Below are 15,846 nucleotides of genomic sequence, written 5' to 3'. Positions count from 1 at the left end.
TTTGATTCACTTTGCTTTTCACCCAAGGTCACCATAGTGATAAGGCCAATGTTGATGGGTAAGTCCATGAAGGTGATACGGGGGCCCACTCAAGTTGGGTTTTTACAATTGTTAGTGATATCTTGTTATGCATTTGCTTTGCTTCGAGAGGAATTCTATCTCTCAGAAAAATAAAGAAAAAGTTTAGGAGATTTTTGGAACCTTATTTTTAACGGTTACCTTCTCATCACTAAATAGGAATGACTCAGTGCGGTAGCAACCATACACATCATATTTCATTAAAAAAATGTCATGTGAATTCAAATAGTTTTGGTTGTATTTTAACATACGAGAGGCGGGTGGGGACTTCGTTAATCTCAAGATCTGAAACCGCCCTATGTAGACACTGTGATCATATGTTGGTTGTTTAAGTACATATTTGATCTATCAATGCTTAATTAGTGTTGGATGGGCATCGTACAAAAAATGTCTTACATCAAGCAGTGAGGAGATCCCGACGGTTCAACCTCTCATATATGCTCATAGAGATAGGGTGTACATGTGTGCGTCCACAAAAGATGAGTTCATATATGTGACTTCTCATCACTAAACAGGGATAACTCAATGGGCGAGCAACCATACACATCATCTTCCATTCAAAAAAAAAACATCGTCATGTGAATTCAAATAGTTTTGGTTGTATTTTAACATACGAGAGGCGGGTGGTGACTTCGTTAATCTCAAGACCTGAAACCGCCCTATGTAGACACCGGATCATATGTTGGTTGTTTAAGTACATATTTGATCCATCAATGCTTGATTAGTGTTGGATGGGGCATCGTACAAAATAATGTCTTACATCAAGCAGTGAGGAGAACCCGGTTCAACCTCTCATATGTGCTTATGAGTGTACATGTGTGCGTCCACAAAAGATGAGTTCATATATGTGAGCGCATGTGTTGTGTTGTGTTTATTAAAAAACATAAGAAAGGCGGAGAAGTTCACATTATTTGAGCTGCTAAATAATAATCATCACGAGTGAAAGATGAGAATGACCAACGATCGGTAACTGTTACCACAAACATAATTGGTGAAATCGGGGCGTGAAAAGGGAAACTAAAGACTTCTGCCGGTAATAAATAAAACAATGTGCATCTCCCGTATTCAGTCACAAAACCTCCAAACAAGTTTCTAAGTATTTTAGAAGCATCTAGCATGTGTAGGGAACAACAATGGGCAACCTTTGAAGTCAATTGCAGAAATAAGAGCATCTGCAACCGTTGGAGCCCCCAAGAACACCACCGAACCAAAAAAGTGGGTGTCTTTTGGGGGGGGGGGGGGGGGGCAAATGCTTCATCCGGCTGAAATAGATGTGCATCTTCCCAGCCACACACTAGCCCAACCAAAAGCTTGTGAGCCCCCCAACGCGCTGGGTTTCGCCTGGGTTTGCTGGCGCTATTTTGACGTCCTGCGAGAGTGGGGGCGTGGTTGAGCCGTTTTTCGGCAAAAAACGCCGTCCGAGCCTAAAAAGGTGTCCTAGGGGGGTGGGGGCGGGGGGGGGGGGGGGGGGGGGAGTGAAGATGCTCTAACCAGCAATACATCTGTAGCCTTAAGTCAAACAAAAAGTCCAAATCAGTTTTCATGGCATTTGAAGTAATGGGCTGCTTATTATCTTTTCAGTCCCGATAGCCATTACAACGTCATTTCAGGTTGTATACCATGCGAGGGTTTGGCCCTAGCATGAACACACTGTATCCACACAATGTCTTTTTCGCCAAAGAACCTACTCTTATGATATTTCATATATTGCTATTGGCGCCTAAGCATAGCCATAGCGCTGTGAGACCATCACGCTATCTGAGTTATCCATAATTTTGACAACCCTGCGTCAAGAAGATCGGGCAAGCCACAAACAAGGTCATGATTTAACTATTAAAATGTTAAAATTACCAACGTCAGAATTTTAAGCATTGCAAAACAAACGTTTTATATGGCAATTTGTGTTGTTGCAAGAATGACAATTTCCTTTAGCAAGCACGGCAAATCCTGGCAAAAAACTGAACATTGCAGGATTTACCATGCTTGCTAAAGGATTGACATCCTCGCGACAACATCATTTGCCATAAAAAAAAACTTTTGTTTTGCCATGCTTAGATATCTGACGTTCACTGGTTATCAAAGTGCTTTAATTATTGCTCTTGCATCCGTGCGTGGCTCTCTATTGGGAATTTACATGTACAACGGCGTGTGATCGGTTACAAGTCCTACCAAAATTCTGCTCCCCGTGCGTGCAGCTACTACCAGTTCCATAGCAGAACGGGGAAGACAAAAATAAAGAATGGGAACCAGTGGAACTATGTAACCTATTTTTGTATGAGCAGGAAGAAAAACTGTTCTGTGTCCAGCCCGTGTCCTCCAACTTCGCCAAGCTCCTCTGGAGAGGGGAGATCCGGGGGTTGGAGGAAAGAATGCGTATTCACAACCACGGCGCCTTCACGCTTCGTCTCTTCTGCAGCAAGAATGTGACATGCTCGCCTCTTCTCGGATTGCCGCGAGAGAAAACATGGTGTATCAGCACTGATGGACCGGATCTTGCAGCTGACGTGATCGATTTTCGGATATCTCTTTTGGTTCTTCCGGTTTTACTACTGTTATTGTCCCAGCGGCTTTTGTTTGTAACCCAACTTCTGCCTCTCTAGCAACTTCACCTTGCTCTTGAGCTTCTTGTCCAGTTTCTTAATGTATTTCTCTTCCCTTTCGCGGTCGGCAATGCCCGGCCAGAACACTTGCCCAGTTAACGGCCACAGCCATTGGTCCTTCCCGGGGTGCATGCCGTCATCCGCTTCCTCTGCTAGATCCTCGTCCATGCTTTTCAGGAGGGTGAAATCGAAGAACTTCACCCACATCTCGTTTCTTTCCTCGCGCAGATGCTGCTCTTTGCTCTCTCCAGTGACAGGGTTAAGGTACACCATCTTCCTTCCACTGTGATAAGCCCAGATATTTACAAGGATTTCCAGGATTCGACAATAGCAGTGCCTTTTCTGAGGTAAAGATGATGGCTGAGTTGAGATGGCATCTGTATTGAATTATAAAGATAAGTTGGGGGGGGGGGGGGGGGGGTCACCTCAGGTTGTGATGCTCCAAGCAAGCATGAAGCTGGCTCGGTATTGTTTCCATTCAAGCTATGAAGCGAATCAACAAACATCCTGCAAAACATGACTCAATGAAAATAATGAACATAAAGATAAGTGAATACCTCCTAAAAATATGGATCATTACCTTGTGAACATGATGAACTTTAAAAATGACGGGGTGGGCATTACCCAACTATGAAGAGTAGACCAATAATCGCCATCATTGGGCATTGGCGGCAGGGCTGCAACGCCCTCTGGTAATCCGTACATATTCCTAAATGCATCCTCAAAAAGAGTTCTGCCAAATAACAATGAAGGTAAAGCCTAAGCAAGCAGATTGGAATAGAGCATTGTATAAATCTCTTGCCTAATACACCATGATGCAAAAGGTAGGAACAAATAGCACAAGTCCCTTCAGATCAAGTTTGAAGCAAAGGAAAAATGTAATAGTACACTGACAAAATGATTCGGGGAGTGGTTCTGTCAAGGGCCTCAGTGCCCAAGACAGCGGGGCCTCGACTACGTAGTTCGTAGTCCCGGTGGATAGGAGCGCTAGGGTTTTTGCCTGGCTGCTCAATGGTGCGGGAGGAGAGGATAGGAGACAGAGGAAGAGGTAGGAGATAATAACTTTATTGCTTGCCCTCAAAGGGTGCTGATTATACGATATATAAAGGCCCCATGGGCTGCTAACAAACTAGAAACCTATACGTAACAAACTAGTCTTTTATTCTAGGAACTAATGTATCAGGACCAGGACTCTTGCCCAGCCTACGCCTCGCCTGATGTGGCCGACGGCTGCTGCTCCTGGCCGCGTGGCCCACGCCTGTAGGACGTGCCCCACATGACATCTCTTCCCCCCTCGACGAGCAGCTCGTCCTCGAGCTGAAAAGCGGGGCAGCGCTCGACGAAACTGTCAAGATCCTCCCATGTAGCTGATGATGCTGCTTCACCCTTCCAGTAGACGAGTAGCTGGCGAACGCCGCGTGCTAGGCGCGCACGAGTCACACGCTCCGGTTCTGGAACAGCCGCCCCGTTGTGGATCGGAGGCAAACCCGGCGGTGCAGTTGGAGGCGTGCCGAAGAACTTCTTGAGGAGGCCCACGTGGAACACGTCATGGAGGCGCGAGCGTGCCGGAAGCTCAAGGCGGTAAGCCACGTCGTTGACGACCTCTGAAATGCGATACGGCCCATAGAAGCGTGGCTTGAGCTTGCCCCTGGTTGGCAAGTTGAGAGAGGACGCGGCGCGCTGGCGAAGGCGAAGCCAGACCCAATCGCCCACGTCATGCCGAATGTCCCGATGGCGTCTGTCGTAGTAGGACTTGTAGACCGCCTGTGCCTGTTGTAGACGATAGCGGACGTCCTCGAGAAGCTCGTCGCGCTCCGCCATGCTCCTGGCCACTGCGGCTACCCTCGTGTCGCCCGGCTCGTAAGAGTGAACAGTGGGAGGGTCACGGCCATACACAAGCTTGAACGGAGTTTCTTGGGTCGCTGTCTGGTAGGCGGTGTTGTAGATGTACTCGGCCCAGGGAAGCCACCGGAGCCACTGCCTGGGACGATCCCCGGTGAGACAACGTAGGTACATCACAATGATCTTGTTAGCAGCCTCCGTTTGGCCATCCGACTGTGGATGAAACGCTGACGTCATGTGCAGCTTTGTCCCGGTGAGGCGCATGAGCTCCCGCCAAAAAGCCGAGGTGAAGACGGGGTCGCGGTCAGAGACCATGGACTGCGGCACGCCATGGAGACGAACAATCTCAGCGAAGAACACCTGCGCCACTGATTCTGACGTGTACGGGTGGCCAGCGCCACAAAGTGGCAATACTTGCTGAAGCGATCCACCACGGTGAGGATGACAGACTTCCCGCCCATGCGAGGGAGCGCTTCCACGAAGTCGATGCCGACGTCAGTCCACACGCCCGTGGGCACCGGCAGCGGCAGCAGCAGCCCAGCGGGGTGCAAGTGCTCGGACTTGTACCTCTGGCAAGTACTGCAAGTGCGGACGTACTCTTGCACCGTCTTGCGAAGGTTAGGTGCGTGGAAGTCGCGGCGGAGACGATGCAAGGTGCGCAGGACGCCTTCGTGCCCATCATCGTGCACGGCACTGAGAATCTCCTGGAGTAGCGGGGACGACGGCGGAATGTAGAGGCGGCCGTTGAAAGTGACGAGGCCGTCGGAGAGCGCCCACGGCTGCTGCCGCGTACCCGCCGTGATATCCTCACGCAGCGTGACGAGCGCCGGATCTGTGGACGTCGCTTGTCGGAGGCGATCGATGAAGTCGAAGCGAGGACCCGAGATCGCCATGATCGACGTCTCCTCCGTGTCGCGGCGGGAAAGGGCATCCGCCACCGTGTTTGTACTACCGGCCTTGTACTCCACGGTAAAGTCGAACCCCAGTAGTTTGCCGACCCAATGATGCTGCGGGATGGTTGCCAAACGCTGGTCAAGTAGAAATTTGAGACTGTAGTGATCCGTTTTTACCACAAATTGGCGCCCCCAGAGGTACGGTCTCCAGTGACGAATCGCGAGCACCAGGCCGATGAGTTCCCGTTCATATGCTGCCAGGGAACGGTGACGTGGCGCGGCTGGCCGGCTAAAGAAAGCCACCGGGTGTTGGTCCTGAAGAAGGACGGCCCCGAAGCCGTATGTCGAGGCGTCACACTCGACGATGAACGGCCGCGTGAAATCCGGTAACGCGAGGATGGGAGCCGTGGTGACTGCCGTCTTGAGGGCGTTAAAAGCTGCTGCCGCCTCCGGCGACCAGGAGAAACCATCCTTGCGAAGGAGGGCCGTTAGTGGCGCGGCAACCACGCCAAACTCCTTGACAAACTTGCGGTAGTACCCCGCAAGGCCGAGAAACCCCCGAACCGCGCGCGCCGAGCGTGGTTGCGGCCATTCGGCCACTGCCTGCACCTTTTCCGGATCCATGGCCACTCCTGCGGCGGAGATGGTGTGACCCAGGTATGAGATCGACTCGATGGCGAATGCGCATTTGGATCGCTTGACGAAGAGCCGGTGCTGGTGCAGGACGGTGAAGACGGTGCGCACATGTCGGAGATGGTCAGCCCATGTCTCGCTGAAAATGAGGATGTCGTCAAAGAAGACGAGAACAAAACGGCGCAGGTACGGCCACAGCAGATCGTTCATGAGGGCCTGGAACGTTGCCGGCGCGTTGCAGAGGCCGAACGGCATCACCAGGAACTCGTAGAGGCCGTCATGAGTACGGAAGGCGGTCTTCGGGATGTCCTCCGCACGCATCCGCACCTGGTGGTAGCCGGAGCGCAAGTCGAGCTTGGTGAAGAAACGAGCGTGCCGGAGCTCGTCGAGGAGTTCGTCCACCACCGGGATCGGAAACGCATTCTTGACAGTAATGGCGTTCAGGGCGCGGTAGTCGATGCAGAAGCGCCAGGACCCGTCGGCCTTGCGGACCAGCAGTACCGGGGACGAGAATGCGGAACAACTCGCTCGTATGATGCCCTGGGCGAGCATGGCGGCGCACTGACGCTCCAGCTCGTCCTTGTGCGCGGCCGGGTAGCGATACGGACGGACGGCCACCGGGGCGGAACCGGGCAGCAGGGTGATGCCGTGGTCGCGGCTGCGGGGCGGTGGCACGCCGGAGGGTTCGGCGAAGATGCCGTCGAACTCGGTGATGATGGCGTCGAGGAAGTCGCGGCTGCTGCATGATTTCAGGGCTGGCCCGTCCGGTCCTGCAATGCCGCGCCAGCACACCCGATGGCCCCTCCGCCAGAATGTCATGGAGAGGGCGCGGAAATCCCACAGGATCGGTCCGAGCGTCGCCAGCCACTGCGTGCCCAGGACGATGTCGTAGCCCGCGAGCGGCAAGGCAAGGAAATCCTCCGAGAACTCCTCTTGGCCGATGCAGAAGGGCACGACGCGATACACGCCCTGGCACGGAACGCGCTCGCCGTTGGCCACCGTGACACGCATCTTCTCGGTGGTGGGGGATGGCAGCGTAGCACGAGCGGCCGCCTCCTCGGCGATGAAGTTGTGGGTGGAGCCTGAGTCGATCAGGGCGAGGAGGGAGACACCCCCGAGAGTAATATGCATCTGCATGGTTTCGCTCGTGCGCGCGCCGGAGATTGCGTGGAGCGAGATCTGAGGGTCGGCCCGCGATGCATCATCAGTAGCGGAGGCCGTGTCGTCGTCGTCGTCCGGCGCTAAGTCGAGGAGAAAGATGCGCTGGCACACGCGGTTGTGGCCCCTGCCAAACTTCTCGTTACAGTTGAAGCATAGGCCCAGGCGACGGCGTTCCTCCATCTCTGTCTGGGAGAGACGTTTGATTGGGCGCCCGTCCGGCAGACTGTGGCCATGCTGGGGTGCGGCTGGTGGGGCCGGTGCGGGGGGCGCGAGGCGTGGTCCTGGCGTCGGCAGAATGCCCTTCTGCGGAAAACGCACCGGTGGCGCGGCGGGAAGCGCGCACTGGTCGCGCAGCTCCAATTTGCGGGCAAGGCTCATGGCGACGGCGAGGGACTGCGGGTTATGGATTTCCACGTCGAGGCTGAGGGGTGGCTGGAGGCCTGCGGTGAAGATCTGAACTTTCTGCGTTTCCGACAAGGAGCCTGCCCGGGGAAGGAGCGCCTCAAACCGCTCCTGGAAGTCGACGACGGACGTCGTGCGCTTGCACGCCATCAGTTCGCCCAGCGGGTTCGCGCGCAGAGGAGGCCCGAAGCGGAGGTTGAGCAGCTCGGAGAAGCGGCGCCACGGCGGAGTGCCCTCGTCACGCTGGACCTGCATGTACCACAGCTGGGCAGAACCCTCGAGGTTGTATGACGCCATCCAGACTTTCTCCTCCTCGGCGATCCGTTGTTGATGGAAGGACTCGCATCTGTTGAGGAAAGCGAGCGGGTCGGACTTGCCGTCGAACTTGGGGAAGTCCATCTTCTGAAACCGCGGGGGGCGATCGTTGTGGTGCTGTCTGTCGTGGCTGACATCGGCGGCTGACGAGGAGGCCGACTTCTCCTTCTGGAGGGCTGCCACGGACGACTGCAGGGATGTCACGGTTGCAGTCAGGGCTTCGATCATCTTGGCCAAATCAGCGGTGGTGGGTTCCGACATGGCGGAAGAAACCGAGGCGGCGGCGGATGGCGGCGATGGAGGTGGGCGGGGCGGCGGGTGCAGCGTGGAGGAGGCCGAGGAGCGTCTGGAACCTGATACCAAGTTGTCAAGGGCCTCAGTGCCCAAGACAGCGGGGCCTCGACTACGTAGTTCGTAGTCTCGGTGGATAGGAGCGCTAGGGTTTTTGCCTGGCTGCTCAATGGTGCGGGAGGAGAGGATAGGAGACAGAGGAAGAGGTAGGAGATAATAACTTTATTGCTTGCCCTCAAAGGGTGCTGATTATACGATATATAAAGGCCCCATGGGCTGCTAACAAACTAGAAACCTATATGTAACAAACTAGTCTTTTATTCTAGGAACTAATGTATCAGGACCAGGACTCCTGCCCAGCCTACGCCTCGCCTGATGTGGCCGACGGCTGCTGCTCCTGGCCGCGTGGCCCACGCCTGTAGGACGTGCCCCACATGACAGGTTCCTCACCCTATTGCCTGAACTCAAAGGAACATAACCGAAAAAAAACACTAAATAGAAACATGCGAAGACTTCAAAAGGCACCTGCAATGACCAGCATTTAGGCAATCACACATTGACCAAAAGTTGGATGTTTGATCAGTATCCATTGGCACCCAGTAGTATATAACATCCTCATGATTTTCCTCAGCCATAGTTTTCTCTAAGGTTTCTTCAGCACTTTCAGACAAGGAAACCTGATGGGAGAAAAAGATTAAAAACATAATGATATCCTGTTTCATAAAAAAACATCCAACAGTTGATATTTATGCCAGTCTCCAAAAAAGCAATATAGGCAAAATGTACTCTTTTAGTACATAGTATTAAGCAGCAATAATATCAGATATCAAATTCAGAGAATGCACCATTATGACCAGTGGAACTATTGCTGCTTAAAAGTATCATTATGTAGGATCATTGCTGCGTGAATGAATGACTGAAACGAAAAGTTACTTAATAGCTTTACTGGAGCAGTCCGTATAAATAGATATTGTCCACCCAGAAAACCTAAAATACCAGGGCATTTAAATTTGACCTGTGTGTTCAGGGTGTAGAAAAGTTTCTATAGCAGCATATACTGGACATAACACAAGAGAAGAACAAATTGACTTCCATACTTCCATGGTTAAAATAAAAAGATTGCAGAATCTGAACTCCTTTTCTTCCTGGAAGAATACAAGTTTCTCAACAAGTTCACAAAACTAATATGGCCAAAAGTGACACAGGACTGAGGAAAATCAATGAGAAATTCATAATTTGTACCTTCCTTCCAGCAGCTCGCCATGACTGGAAACCTATCCACGGTAACTTATGCACAGTATCAATTCTGTTCGCAATGGCAAACATAGCACCAAATTCACAAAGAAGATCACGATAGTACGTATCCTCTAGAACCGAAAGCCGCATAACAGCATCAACATCATCTGATCTGGGTCTCCTGCCTCCTTTTGACTGACACAAAATTTATCCAAAAAAATCAGAAGTGGTGAATGCAACTTTAACTAGCAAGACCAACAGGTAGGAATAATACGATAAAGCATTGTGCCGATAAACATACATGAACTTTAAAATTTAATTGCTAGAAAGGCTAGCAATTCCAATGAACTCCAAATTTTGATTCTTTAAAAATAACAATTAAACAAAGTGGAAATGATCCACACTGCCAAACTGAAAACAGAAGTTGAACACACAAGCACAGTTAGGTCAAACTGTGCCCGGACTTACAAGAGTAATGCCACGATATAAAGAACCATGGTGTAAAAATGGCCATGCGCCCTCTCCACGGTAAATCTCATATATACAGACGGGCTGCCCAGTTCTTTCCAGTTCGCCTTCATCACGTTCATTTCCTTCAGGCTTCATCCTTTCCGATTTTCGGGCATTTCTGTACACCTCATCCCATGTTAACAGAGGTTTTTCCACCCTTTCATCAATCTACATAGCACAAAAGTATATGAAATTTTGTCCAGAATATTACATTTTAGTATTGTTCGAGAAGAGGGATTATGTTAAAACAACAACAAAAAACTCACCTCCTCCATTTCTCTCATCTCAATGTCTTCAAAGATTTCAACTTCACTTAGATCATCCCAATCAGACTGGCTAGGGTAGTCATATGAAGAAGTATCATTGCTATCAGAATCGATTGTCCAATTACTTTGAGCGGATTCTCCTAAGAGAATACCAGCAATTCTTATGTGGATATGTCTTTTATCTTCTGAGGAACTATTGCCCAGTGCAGCTTTCGACTCGAAAGGATCCCATAACCATGTTCTCTCTTTAACTTGAGAGAAGGAAAGTGGTAATCTTGCATCTGAAGGATAGTGCAACACACTTTCAAGAAGCTTAACATGAGCAACAATACAATCATATGCTAACATGTTTTTTGAAAGTAGCTTTCCCTCCAAAGCAACAGAATAGGCAGTGTCCAAAAGTCCCTTTTCTCCTAAAATCCGCATGAAAGCTGAAGCTGCTGTGCTTGGGTCGCCAGAATTAAAAAGGAAGGCATGAATACCATCAGTGACCTGAAAATAACAAACATGTTTGTGAAAAGGATCTCCCAACACAACAGTGGCAAAGCAAATACTCCCTCTGTAAGCAAATGTAGGACGTTTTTGCAGTTTAAATTAAACTGCAAAAACGTCTTGCATTTGTGTACAGAGGGAGTAACATATTATGGAATGGATTAAGTAGCATACATATTTTGTTATAACAGTTAGATTCGGCGCAATGATTGGAATTTCAGCGGACATGGACCGCAATAACAAAGGAGGGAAACCAGGTTCCTGTCTTAAAGATCCATAGAGAACAATATCAACAAACATTAGCAGGTTTCCGATATCATGTGTCATGGGGAAATGCTTTACAGAATCATCAGGAAATCCCATATGAGATGCAAGTTCCTGTACAAAGGAAAAAAAAGATAGTCAGTGGAGTCAAAGATGACCTGATATGGGACAACCAGTAGTCTCCCTCTCCCATGTGTGTAACGAATCCATTTCACAGCACCTAAATGTTTATGCAAATAAATATATATCACATATAACATGCCAAGCATCAGTCGTCTAGTGCCTTCAGTCAAACATAGGAAGACCTTGCAGTCCGAACTCCTCTATATAAAAATTGCTATTTTCTACAGTACAAGGCATTTCTGCCAAGATTCACGACGAAAATAGTTTATAATATTACCTGGAAAGCAGAGTTATAGGCGTCAGTGCCATTTCCACAGAAAAAGATGAACTGCACTCCCAATTTTTTAGTTCTTGCCATGTCCATGACATGTGGAGCTGATGTACGCAAGACTGTTACGTAATCCCATGGTAATTCATCAAAGAACAGGTAGCTCCCAATAACCAAAACAACAATATCTTCTTCTTTGATTCCATGTTGATTCCTTATAGTTCCTTGAGAATGTGACAAGCCGTATCGTTTAGCAGCCCAGATATCAACCGGAGAACCAGGAATCACCAAGAAATTCCCAGTATCAAGTGGAGAGTATAATAACTAAAATCAGAAAGATAAAAGTCAGATAAAGGCTATGCTCATCTTTAGTTTAATTATTTCAGAATACAAAGTTGGGGCAACACATACAGGGAGGTGGCTATCTGGAAACACAACGTCAGTGCATGCATTAAAATGAGCTCGCCAATCTTCAATATGATTTGGAATGGACAGATGCGGCTCCGGATAATTCCTAAGGTGCTGCCCGAGAGCATCATCATGAATAAGCCAAACCACTGGTAGAAGTCGAAAAGGTTCCTGCATAAGACTGAACACAACATAAACGTGCTGAGTTGGAAAACAAATAATGTTGTGATAAAGGGGAAAGAAAATCCAAAATGGTAAAACAAAACAATAACTCGTTTAATAACACAAAATTTAGTCAAACGGCAGAATTGGAGCACTCTCAGCCGCCGCTCTGCCATCTTATCTCTCCCGCTCGTCTTTCTCCCTCACAGCCGGCCGTCTCGTCTCTCCCAGAGATAGGAGGACTGGAGGAGCGGCCGTTCTGCCGCCGGCACATCTGGGCGAAGGAAGGAGGAGCGGCCGTCCTGCCGCAGGCACATCTGTGCGGCGGCAGCGGCTAAGGAGGAACGGAGCAGTGGCCAGCTTGGGCGGAGCAGCGGCAGCGGAAGGAGCAGCATCAAGCATGGGCTGCGGCAGTGGTTGGTGGTTGCCGGTGGTGGCCTCACCTGCTAGGTGGCTGCCGGACGCTGCACGAATCAATTTGTTGAGCGGCACAACATGAGCAGCTCGCGCAGCGCGAGCAGACAGCGGTGTAACACACATCCGGGTACTGGCCGGCGACTTGGAGAGGAATTGGCATGCGGCGGCTACACCACGGGAGAGAATCGGGCTCTGCTCCATCGTCCACTCTCACTTGTGTGTTCGCCAGAAACTATTGATAATCACATACATGGATATTTGTACATGCTTGTTGTTGCCTTTTGCAATTGTATATTTGTGCATGCCCGTGGACCATTTATTGAGGATTCTTTCTAAATTTGTTTGTAAATATATGATTGTGTATAGACTATTGATGTCATTTATTTGGCATGATTGTGAAGCATAATACAAATTATTAAAGGGCAGCCCCAGTGCATGTAGCTCCCGCTTGCGCAGGGTCTGGGGAAGGGTCCGACCACTTTGGGTCTATTGTACGCAGCCTTTCCCTACATTTCTGCAAGAGGCTGTTTCCAGGACTTGAACCCGTGACCTCATGGTCACAAGGCAGCAGCTTTACCACTGCGCCAAGGCTCCCCTTCATAATACAAATTATTGGTGATGAAAAAAAAAACTTTTGTTCTGAAATTCAAATAAAATGCTTCTGAAAATATGATTACGTTGCATATATTGCCAGAAAAGCAAACACTAATTTGAACATTTCTCATTCCATTCCACCAACCAAACACCGAGACGTAACAGTTCTGTTCCACCTCATTATTCGTACCAAAGACAGGGATGGAACCACTCCATTCCTGTCGAATGGAAGTATGGAATAGTTACATTCCGTTCCACTTGGTACTTCAACCAAACACACCCTTAGTTATCAGCAGAACCGGAATGCTTCTAGTACAACCAGAACTATTTTATTTTGGGAAGATTTGTCTTTGTCAGAGACCTGCATCGCAATTATTACATTGTGCTCACATCAGAGCATATACAACCTTCCACCCAACCAATTACGTGGAATTCCATAACTAACCAGAACTCTACAGCTAGATAACAATAATGTTCAAAAGGTTCCATCATTTTCCTAGAGCATTTCATTTAAAGTGCTATATGAGACCAGGACTAAGCTAAAATAGATTAAACTGTTCCAGGAGTAGATATTCCGATTTCTGGCAACATAATGTCGACTCCAGTCCAAAATCAGCAAAAACAACCAACTAAAACAGTCATAAAATGATGCAATTAAGTCTTAAAAGCTGTACAAATGGTAAAAAAAAAAGCGGTGCAATGAACTAATATTAGTTTGTACTTTGTAGTCAAAATTGCCAAAATTTTGCAACAGTAAGTTGACTATACCAGGTGGTCATAAACAAAGGTTGCAAATAAAGGAATTAGTTGGTACAGTTATATATGACGCATACTGTTTTAGCTAAATTAGACATGGAGAAACAGTATACGTGGTAGCACAAATAACTGTATCTAAAATTGTACTGTGTCTCAAAAGAAACAAATCACTGACTCACATCGAAACAACCCTTTTCCCTTCAAGAGAGCTTACGAGCACAGCATTGTATCTACAAAATCAGGTGCAGAGAGTATAAGCACCAAGAGATTAGTAAGAATAGCATGTGAATAAAGGGAAATATTACATGTTAAGTGTTCAGTACTCACTTTGACCAATCGACATACTTCAGCTTCTCAAAGCTCACAACATTTACATGGCAAATAGTTTTCCAAATATCGTGAGCTTTCCCATCCGTGAATGCTAAAACCTGCCCCATAGCAACTCAGTCAACAAAAAGAGGTGCAAAGTGTTCTCGACATGGGATAAACGGGCCACCACCAGTTACAGATTACTCTCAGTCTATGCTTGTCGCAATTAGAAATATGCAACCAAGTGACAACTGGACTTTCACCAAAGATGTAATCCGTCTACGGTGTGTCATGTCGTTGCAAAGCAACTCACCTCGACCTCGTATCCGAGTCCCCCAAGACTTTTTGCTAAGGTAGTGAGCATCAGGGATTCTGCGTCTATGTTCATAGTTCCCACAACCTGAAACAATGCAAAAGCCAAACTCAAGTCCATGGCATGCAGCTGCAACAAAAGCAATCATACGTACGAGACTTGACCAATAAAAAAACCAACTACCCAAGCAAACACGAGGTCCATCTATCTAGGTAAGCATGTTTGTTCCTACGCCCAATAATCTCTGATCAGTACAGATAAAATGATAGATAACTGTAGTAACACCAACAATCGAAACCGTCCACGTTTCACTTGGGTAAACTCCAAGCAGAGCTCCACTAGATATATAGATTAAAAATGAGCATTCCTCACCGGAACCGAAATTTTGGAACTGATGCAGCTAAGCTGCTACGAGGTACTAAGCGTGAATAATATTATATACTATATTTATTAAGTTGTGCGAGAGCGAGGGAACAGGAAGGCTCACGAGTGCTAGCCTGACGGGCTCGAGGCCGGGCCACCACCGGCGCGCGGATCTCGCGGCCTCGAGGCGGCTCTCGGTGCCGAACGCGCGCAGCACCATGCGCGAGGCCGAGAACCGCATCGTCCCTCCCCCGCCCGGTGGTGGCGGCGCTACCTCCCCGTCCGCCGCCGCGTCGCCGTCGCCGATGGGGAGCAGCTGCCAGACGACGAGCAGGGAGGCCGTGAAGAGCGCGACGAGGAGGGCGAAGAACAGGTGGCTCGGACGGCACGACAGCCCGGGTCGCCGTCGCCTCCGCACGGCGCCCGCAGCGGCGGCCGAGGTGGACCCGCCGGCGCCGCCGGCGGGGAGGTGGTGAGCGGCGTCGGAGTGGGCCCCGCGCCGCCACATTGGAGCGGCGGCGATCGGGGAGCCGCCTCGTCTCGGGGGGCAGTGGCTTGGCTGGCTGGGCAGGGTCAGTGGGAGCTGCGCGTTGTTGCTACCATGCGACTCGTCGTGAGCCCACGAGTAGGGGTTTGATCGACTCGGGTTGGTTCGGGTGCGGGGTTTGGATTTGGCGACGCGTCACGAGGGAGGGGGAGAAGGAGGAGGGTTGGGATCGATCAAGCGAATTGCCGAGCCGAGCAACCGCCGCGCCGCGGGGGGGACGAACAACGAATCTGTGGACTTGCGTGGCCGTGATAGCCCGAGCTGGAATACCCGCAACTCAAGCAGCAGGGCGCACTACCTCTCCTCTACCTCTGTCTCGCTGTAGCCTACATGGAAATATCGTATAATTCGTATTGGTATTCATTTCTATTTTAATTTAATGTAATCACAACCGACCCCCTCCCTGATCTTCGTGTCTCTCCAGCCCGTACGATAGATCCTGTAGATGTAGCACGGTTGATATTTTTTTCTGGGTGATGCTCAGAGGCCGGGCGTCACAAACCCGCCTCATGCGTCCGGTCACTTATCGGTCACGAATTTTTGACTCAGACGAGCGCCTCAAACTTTCGGGCTAATGGACACCACTCATATTCAACCCAAACT

General features: G+C 49.5%; 1 pseudogene; it reads right to left on the bottom strand.

Moving 5' to 3' along the window:
- Positions 1–2,163: 2,163 nt before the first annotated feature.
- Positions 2,164–15,516, bottom strand: LOC123127449 (uncharacterized; annotated as a pseudogene).
- Between the last annotated feature and the right edge of the window lie 330 nt (positions 15,517–15,846).

The sequence above is a fragment of the Triticum aestivum genome, chromosome 1B (assembly GCF_018294505.1).
Source record: "Triticum aestivum cultivar Chinese Spring chromosome 1B, IWGSC CS RefSeq v2.1, whole genome shotgun sequence".
Lineage (NCBI taxonomy): Eukaryota > Viridiplantae > Streptophyta > Magnoliopsida > Poales > Poaceae > Triticum > Triticum aestivum.
The sequence above is the reverse complement of the archived record's forward strand: the minus strand, read 5'-3'. Positions and strand labels throughout refer to the sequence as shown.